The sequence below is a fragment of the Hylobates moloch genome, unplaced genomic scaffold, assembly GCF_009828535.3.
Source record: "Hylobates moloch isolate HMO894 unplaced genomic scaffold, HMol_V3 SCAFFOLD_7, whole genome shotgun sequence".
In the NCBI taxonomy this organism is placed as follows: domain Eukaryota; kingdom Metazoa; phylum Chordata; class Mammalia; order Primates; family Hylobatidae; genus Hylobates; species Hylobates moloch.
The window spans coordinates 103,322,316-103,332,011 of record NW_026652282.1 but is presented as its reverse complement, the minus strand read 5'-3'; positions in this window follow the sequence as shown (position 1 = coordinate 103,332,011).

Here is a 9,696-nt window from a genome sequence, read left to right as displayed (position 1 = left end):
TCTTTTGAGAAGTGTCTGTTCATGTCCTTTGCCCACTTTTTGATGGGGTCGTTTGTTTTTTTCTTGTAAATTTGTTTGAGTTCATTGTAGATTCTGGATATTAGCCCTTTGTCAGATGAGTAGGTTGCAAAAATTTTCTCCCATTCTGTAGGTTGCCTGTTCACTCTGATGGTAGTTTCTTTTGCTGTGCAGAAGCTCTTTAGTTTCATTAGATCCTATTTGTCAATTTTGGCTTTTGTTGCCATTGCTTTTGGTGTTTCTCAAAGCATTGGTTAAGGTTATATCTTCTGGACCCTCCCAGATGGGATGAGTAGGTCTAAAGTGACTAATCCACTGCACCATCCCAGTCTCCCTAAGCCTATGGATCCCTTCCTCTACATTAAACCAAGGGAGATCAGGCATTTTCAGCCTGCTCACAGTGGACCATCTTTTGATCCATATTTCAGCTAACCAAGCAAATAAACTATTAGAACCTTTTTTATCTTCCTGAGCTGCAATATTAAATGTAAAATTCCTACTTAGTTGGCCCAAATTAATAAATTCAGCCTGATCCAACTCTATGTTTCTTCCACCATTATTCCATACCCTTAATTTCCATTCCCATGCCTGTTCTCCATATATCTGCTTATATAAATTAGAAAACTCAAGCATTTATTTTCAAGAGTAGCACACCTCCTCATGGGTCACACTCTCAACCTCACCTCTAGGGGAGTGCCAGGACTTTAGCCTAGTTATAAGTCTAGAAGCAAACTGGGCTGTTGGGGGTGGCTCCTGAGGAGAATCACCATTATCTTGCCTGACAACTGCCTCAGAGGAGACCTTCACTGTTGTCTAAGACAGTGTAGGGTTTATCTTCTCAGACAATGGTGAAATGGCTGATGGCAGCATGGGTCAGGGAGGGGATGTTGCCACTACTGGGAATGGGGAAGCTGTTACTTCTGGCAAAAAAAAAAAAAAAAAGGTTCATCAGAGTTTACAAGCTCAGTTTCCCGATCTTTATCAGGGTCCTGCCAAACATCCTGATTCCAATTAGCAGGGTCCCATTCTTCTCCAATCAATGCTGTCACTTTAACAGTAGACACCTGGTGAGGCTGTCCATGCACGTTTCATTGCAGGTCAGCCACTTGCATGATAAGAGCTTGTGTCTGTTTTTCCACAATTTCGGCTCTTTCTCTACAGGAGATAAGACTCTCACTCGGGGCGATCCTGGCAGATTTGAGGCTCAGTATCTTCTTCTGAAGCCAGGAGTTAGAATTGTTCTCAAGATTACTTTCTTGATAAATCAACCTTTTAAATTCATTGATCTGTATAGTTTCTTTGTTTCAATTTTATTTATTTCAGCTCTGATCTTTATTATTTATTTTCTTTAAATTTTTCGCCTGATTTGTTCTCAATTTTCTAGTTTCTTGATGTGCATCATTAGGCTATTTACTTGAAGTTTTCTTACTTTAATAATATAGGCATTGATTGCTATAAACTTTCCTCTTAGTACTGCTTTTGCCATATTCCATAGATTTTGGTACCTTGTATTTCTATTTTCATTTTAACACATTATTGTTAACTAAAGTTGGCACTTTATTCAGGATTTTTGATGTTTATTTAATATTTTTTCCACTGCATACTTTTATCCAGGATACTACATTACATTTAGTCATTGCATCTCCTTGGCTGTGACAGTTTCTCAGACGTCCCTAATTTTTGATGATCTTGACAGTTTTGAGGAGGATTGATCATGTCTTTTGTAGAACTCTTTCAATTGGGATTTTTCTTATGTTTTTCTTATAGTTAAATTGGGGTTATATGTTTTTAAGATAAAAACCAGAAAGGTAAAGTGCCATTTTTATCACATGATATCAGGAGTACGTATTATGAACATGATTTTTTACTGTTGATGTTGATTTTGGTCACCTGGTTGAAGTAGTATTTTTAAAGTTTCTCCATCATAAAGTTATTCCCTTCCCTCCATACCGTACTCTTTGGAAGGAAGTCATTATGTGTAGCCTTCACTCAAGGGGTCAGGATTATGCTCCCCTTCCTTGGGGAAGAGTATCTACATAAATCATTTGGAATTTTGCATGGATGGGTTGTCTATTCTCACTTATTTATGTACTCAATCATTTATTTGTATCAATGTAGGCCCATGAAAATTTATTTTATACTTTGAGTTTTGATCTAATACTTGTTATTATATTTATCAAATCTTGATTTTGTTGCTCAAATTGTCTCAGTTTTGGCCATTGGAAGCTCCTTCACCTGGATCCTGTGTCCCTTTGACATGTGACTATTACTGTGTTGGTTTTGTTTGTTTGTTTTAACTTGTAGAACTCGCTTCACTTTCTGGTACCACAAGATGCTCCAGGCTCATTTTGCGTATTTCTTGTTCCAGTCTTGTAATCAGCCATTTTTCCAAGGAGCCTTGACTACTATTACTATAGAATAGTATTAAAAATGAAAAACACAATACACAAACAAGTAGTAGCCAGACCATATATAAAAACAGGACTCTGACCCACAGTCTACAGTAATTGGCACAGGAAGCCAACCCATTATCTATAGTTAACAGCCCAGGAAACTAGCCTACTATCTATAGGTTAGATTTGTGGGAAGTCAGACTATCTCTAGCAACCAGCCAGCAAGCCAAGCAATTCCTGTAACAATTGACACCAAATAGCTAGGACTTAATATCTTACAGCTTCCCTAATTTATGTCCCCACTTCTAATTTAGTACCAACCATAAAGCAAACTATCACCCCAGCCTATCGCATATATGCTTCACTTCTAGTTAGCCTGCGTACAGCTTCTCCAAATGAACAGCCCCCAAACAGGGCTTATATGAAGCCTTCTTTTTTCCACTATAAAACTCTTCCAGTCCTCTGTTGCCTTTGAGCCTCTGACGACACACAAGTGATGGGGACTTACTACTTTGCTACACCAAACTCTGAATAAATGGCCTTTGCCTATTCTTATTTGAGTGTTTTTTTATTTATTTTCACAGAAATTGAGATCTGGGTATAATGTATGTTTATTGTTACTGAAGTTCATTTCTTGTAGGCCATCTCAACAAACAGCACCTGAAATATGTGTATGTATACTATCCACTGAATATACAAATAACTATAAATATTCCTATGTGTAACCATCTGAACCTGTATTTTTTGAAACATGACTTCATATCGATGTCTCCAACTTCTAGTTCATTACCACATGGATAATTCTAGCTTCCTGTTCTTGTTTATCTGGGAATTTCCACTTCAAAAATGACAACCTAACTCCAACTATTCACCATCCATTTATTTAATTCTTCAATCTCAATATATTTGTATAGCACTATCAGAATTGTTTGCTCTTAGTCCCTCAGTACAAAACCCTACTAACTAGAGTACAGTGCATATGTATAGTTCCTTTTGTTTTTAGTCTTACAGAGTCCACTCACTTCTAAAGTTATATAGGTCAGCACTTTTCTCTCCACCCACAAGTGAGGTTAGGTCATATTTAAAATACAGTTAGATACTCTCCTCATAGTAGCATTCCTTCCTTTTACCCCTTGACTGCTTAAATTATTTTTTGAAATTTGCATGCGTTAAGGTTCATCCTTTGTACTATAAAGTTTTATGGGTTTTGACAAATGCATGGTGTCATACAACCAGCACTAAAGTATCATACAGAATAGTTTCACCACCCAAAATATTCCCCCGTACTTTAACCTCTTCTCTTGCATAAATCCCTGATGATTATTAATCTGTTTACTGTCCAGAATGTGATATAAGTGGAATTATACAGTATGTGGCTTTTCAGACTGGTTTCTTTCATGTAGAAATATACATTTAAGATTTAGCTATACTGTCATGTGGATTAAAAGTACCTTCCTTTTTACCACTGAACAGTATTTCCCTGTATGGGCATACTGCAGTTTGCTTATCCACCCACTTATTAAAGTTTATCCTGGTTCCTTTCAGTTTTTGGAGATTATAAATAAAACTTCTATAAACATTCATGGGAACGTTTTCTGTGGGCATAAGTCTTCAAATGGGTGGCTCAATACCTAGGATTGTGATTACTGGATCAAATGGTAAGACTAGTATACCTTTGTGAAAAACTTGTTTTGTTGTTTTCCAAAGTCACTGTACCATTTAGCATTCTCATCAGCAATGAACAGGAGTTCCTGCTATCCTAAATGTTCACTGACATTCGATATTTTCATTTTAAACTTCATTTAGTCACTCTAAAGGTGTGTAGTCGTATCTCATTGTTTTAATTTACAATCACAGATGATATTGGGCATCTTTTCATATGTTTATTTTCCATCTGTATATCTGCTTTGGAGTGGTGTCTGTTCAGATCTTTCACCTATTTTTAAATTGGATTGTTTTATTATTGTTGAGTTTTAGAATTTTTTATATGTTTTGGATACAAATCCTTTATCAAATACGTGATTTGCTGTAATCCTGGCATTTTGGGAGGCTGAGGAAGGCAGATCACTTGAGGTCAGGAGTTCAAAAACAGCCTGGTCGTCATGGTAAAACCCCATCTCTAGTAAAAATACAAAAAATTAGCCAGCATGGTAGCAGGCACCTGTAGTCTCAGCTACTTGGAAGGCTGAGGCAGGAGAATCACTTGAACCTGGGAGGCAGACATTGACATTGCAGTGAGTGAGATTGTGCCACTACATTCCAGCCTGGGTGACAGAGCAAGACTCTGTCTTAAAAAAAAAAGTGATTTGCAAATACTTTTTTTCTAGTCTCTGGCTTGTCTTTATTTTCTTAACATTGTCTTTCAAAAGGCAAACATTTTAAACTTGAATGAAATCCAGCTTATCAAATTTTTTTCTTTCATAGATCTTGATTTTGGTGCTGTATTAAAAAAAAAACCAAAAGCTTCTGGATTCTATTCTATGCTTTCTTCTAGAAATGTTATATTTTGCATGTTATATATAAGTGTATTATCCATTTTGATTTAATTTTTTTGGAAGATTTAAATTTAGTGCCTAGGTTCCCTATTTTGCCTTTTGACATTCTACTGTTTTGGCACCATTTGTGGAAAAGACTGTTTTTTCTCCATTTAATTGTCTTTGCATTACTGGCAAAAATCAACTGACTATCTTTGCGTGGGTCTTTTTATATGCGCTCCATTAAATGCCACTGATCTGTTTGTCTGTTCTAACTCCAACACTACTCTGTCTTGATTAATACAGTTTTATAGCAAGTCTTGGAATTTAATAATATGAGTATTCCAACTTTGTCCTTTTAATTATTGCACTGGCTGTTACAGGTCTTTTGGCTTCCCATATAAACTTTTATTTTATTATTATTTATTTGTTTCTTTGCCATATAAACTTTTAAATTAGTTCATCTATAAATCTATAATATAGCTTGCTGGGATAGCGATTTTAGATACTTCTTCTTTTCCAGTATATGAATTTAATGATATAAATTTCCCTCTGAGTACTAGTTTGTTTTCATCCCATAAATTTTGGTACATTCTATTTTGAAATTCATTTAGTTCAAAATGAGTTTTTATTTCTCTTGATTCTTCTTCTTTGACTCATGCATTATTGAGAAGTGTGTTCTTCATCTCTAAATATTTGGAATTTTTCAGCTATCTTTTTGTCATTGATTCTTTGATTATCTCTATTGTGGTTTGGGAACAAGCTTTGTAAAATTTCTAATATTTACATTTGATAAGGTATGTTTTATGGTTTAGATTTATTTTTCTTTTTTTTTGAGACAGAGTCTCACTATGTCACCCAGACTGGTGTGCAGTGGTGTGATCTTGGCTCACTGCAACCTCTGCCTCCTGGGTTCAAGCAATTCTCTGCCTCAGCCTCCTGAGTAGCTGGGATTACAGGGGCCCCCACCATCACGCTGGGCTAATTTTGTATTTTTAGTAGAGACGGGTTTCACCATCTTGGCCAGGCTGGTCTTGAACTCCTGACCTCGTGATCCACCTGCCTCAGCCTCCCAAAGTGCTGGGATTACAGGCATGAGCCACTGCACCAGCCAGAATATATTTTTTATCTTAATGAATGTTCTATATGAAGTGAGGGAAATATGTAATCTGCTGTTGTTGGATGTAGTATTCTGTAAATGCCAGTTAGGTCAAGTTGATTAATTGTGCTGTTCAGGTCAACTCTATCATTAATGATTTTCTGGTTGTTTGACCTATCAGTTACTGATTTTGAAGTCTTCAACTATCTCCTTTCTGTTTTATCAGTTTTTTGCCTTATGTACTTCGACACTTTATTATTTTATTCATATACATTAAGAAATGTTACAATTTCAGAAAGTGGCTCCTTTATCATTTTGTAATGTCCTCTTTTATTCGGATAATCTTATGTATTCAGTAGTTTGTTTTGCTTGAAATATTAATGTAAGTACTCCAACTTTATTTTGAATAGTGTTAGCATGGTGTATCTTCCTCTGTCTCTTTACATTCAATCTATCTGCCTTAAATTCAAGGTGACATTAATGGACACTTTTCAAAGGAAGACATACATGCTGCCAACAATCATATGAAGAAAAGCTCAACATCACTGATCATTGTAGAAATGCCAATCAAAACCACAATGAGGTACCATCTAACACCAGTGAGAATGGCAACTGTTAAAAAGTCCAAAAATAGTAGATGTTGGAGAGGGTGTGGAAAAAAAGGAATGCTTACACACTGTTGGTGGGAGTGTAAATTACTTCAGTCATTGTGGAAGACAATGTGGCAATTCCTCAAAGACCTAAAGACAGAAATATCATTTGACTCAGCAATCCCATTACTTGGTATATACCCAAAGGAATATAAATTATTCTATTATAAAGACACATACATGCCTATGTTCACTGCAGCGCTATTAACAATAGCAAGACATGAAATCAACCTAAATATCCATCAATGATAGACTAGATAAAGAAAACGTGGGAAATATATACTGTGGAATACTATGCAGCCATAAAAAGAATGTGATCATGTCCTTTGCAGAGACATGAATGGAGCTGGAGGCCATTATTCTTAGCAAACTAACACAGAAACAGAATACCAAATACCACATGTTCTCCCTTATAACTGGGAACTAAAGGGGACAGACACAGAGGTGAATAACACACACTGGAGCCTTTTGGAGGTGGAGGGTAGGAGGAGGGAGAGGATCATGAAAAACAACTAATGCGTACTAGGCTTAACGCCTGGGAGATGAAATAATTTTTACAACAAACCCCCATGACACAAGTTGACCTATGTAACAAACCTGCACTTTTACCCCAAACATAAAATAAAAATGGAAAAACCCAACAGATGTTTTTTTTTTCCTTATAAATGGCACATAGCTGGGCCTTACTTTGTATCCACTCTAAAAATCTGTCTTTAATTTAGACCCTCATATTTAAGGTGATTGTTGATATAGTTTATGTTATGCATTGAATTGTGCTCCTAAAAAGTTAAGTTGAACTCTTAACACCTAGTACCTCAAAACGTGACCTTACTCGGAAATAGCCATTGCATATGTAGTCAAGCTAAAACGATATCATTATGGTGGGCCTGTGATGGTTATTTTTATGTGCCAACTTTGCTTGGCCAGAGTACCCAGAGATTTGTTCAAACACTATTCTAGATGTTTCCATTAAGGTATTTTGGGGGTTGAATTAACATTTAATTCATCAGACTTTGAGTAAAGAAGATTGTCCTCCGTAATGTGGGTGGGCCTTATTCAGTTAGTTGAAGGCCTTAAGAAAAAGACTGACCTCCTTGAGAAAGGGGGGATTCTGCTAGCACACTGCCTTTGTATTTTAACTGCAATATCAGCTCTTCTCTGGATTTCCAGCCTGCTAGTCTACCTTGCAGATTTTGAACTTGTCAGCCTCCACACAATTACACAAGCCAATTCCTTAAAATCTCTCTCTCTCTCTGGATCTATCTACATACATGCACACACACGTGCGTGCACGCATGCGCACACACACACACAGAGAGAGATGCATACTTTCTATTGTTTCTTTTCTTTTTGAGAACCTTGACTAATATAGGGCCTAATCCAATGTAACTGGTGTCCTTATAAAAAAGGGAAATTTGGACAGAAACACAGATATGCACAGGAAGAAGACTAGATGAAAAGAGATAAAAAGAACACTATGTAAAGATCAGAGTTATGCTACCATGAGCTAAGGAACATCTGGGGCTAACAGAAGCTGGAAGAGGCAGGAAAATATCCTTCTCCTTCAGGTTTTAGAGGGACATGCCCTTGCTAATACCTTGATTTTTGACTTCTAGCCTCCAGAACTGTAAAATAATAAACTTATATTCTAAGTTAATGACTTTTTGGTACTTTGTTACAGCAGCCCTAGGAAACTGATACAGTTGGAATAATATATACCATGTTTGTAACTGTTTTCTCCATTTAATTTGCTTTTTCATTCTTTATTTTCCTTCTTTTCTACCTTCTCTGATTCTAATTGAGCATTATATATAGTTTCATTTTGTCTCTTCTCTTTAGTGTCATTTGTAATTTTCTAAAAAAAAAAAGTAGTTGCCCTAGAGCTTAGAATATATGTTTTAAACTCACCTATGTCAATTGCAAATAACACTCTACTACTTCCTGGGTAGTGTTTGTGCCTTATAAGAGAAAACAATCCATCCTACCTCCTGTCTCTTATAACATTTCAGTCATTTGCTTTATCTATATATTATAAATACCATGTATATTATAACTATTATTTTTTTCAACAGTTGTCTTTTAGATCAATTAAGATAAAGAAAAATGAAATATTTTATTTCACCCATGTTACTTTCTTTTCTGATACGCTTCCTTTCCCTTGGCAGATCTGTTTCTGACTTATATCATTTTCCTTCTGCAAGAAGAGTTTCTTTTTATTATTATTATTGTTATTATACTTTAAGTTTTAGGGTACATGTGCACAATGTGCAGGTTTGTTACATATGTATCCGTGTGCCATGTTGGTGCGCTGCACCCATTAACTCGTCATTCAGCATTAGGTATATCTCCTAATGCTGTCCCTCACCCCTCCCCTCACCCCACAACAGTCCCCGGAGTGTGATGTTCCCCTTCCTGTGTCCATGAGTTCTCATTGTTCAATTCCCACCTATGAGTGAGAACATGCGGTGTTTGGTTTTTTGTCCTTGCGATAGTTTGCTGAGAATGATGGTTTCCAGTTTCATCCATGTCCCTACAAAGGACATGAACTCATCATTTTTTATGGCTGCATAGTATTCCATGGTGTATATGTGCCACATTTTCTTAATCCAGTCTATCATTGTTGGACATTCGGGTTGGTTCCAAATCTTTGCTATTGTGAATAGTGCCACAATAAACATACATGTGCATGTGTCTTTATAGCAGCATGATTCATAGTCCTTTGGGTATATACCCAGTAATGGGATGGCTGGGTTAAATGGTATTTCTAGTTCTAGATCCCTGAGGAATCGCCACACTGACTTCCACAATGGTTGAACTAGTTTACAGTCCCACCAACAGTGTAAAAGTGTTCCTATTTCTCCACATCCTCTCCAGCACCTGTTGTTTCCTGACTTTTTAATGATGGCCATTCTAACTGGTGTGCGATGGTATCTCATTGTGGTTTTGATTTGCATTTCTCTGATGGCCAGTGATGATGAGCATTTTTTCATGTGTTTTTTGGCTGCATAAATGTCTTCTTTTGAGAAGTGTCTGTTCATGTCCTTTGCCCACTTTTTGATGGG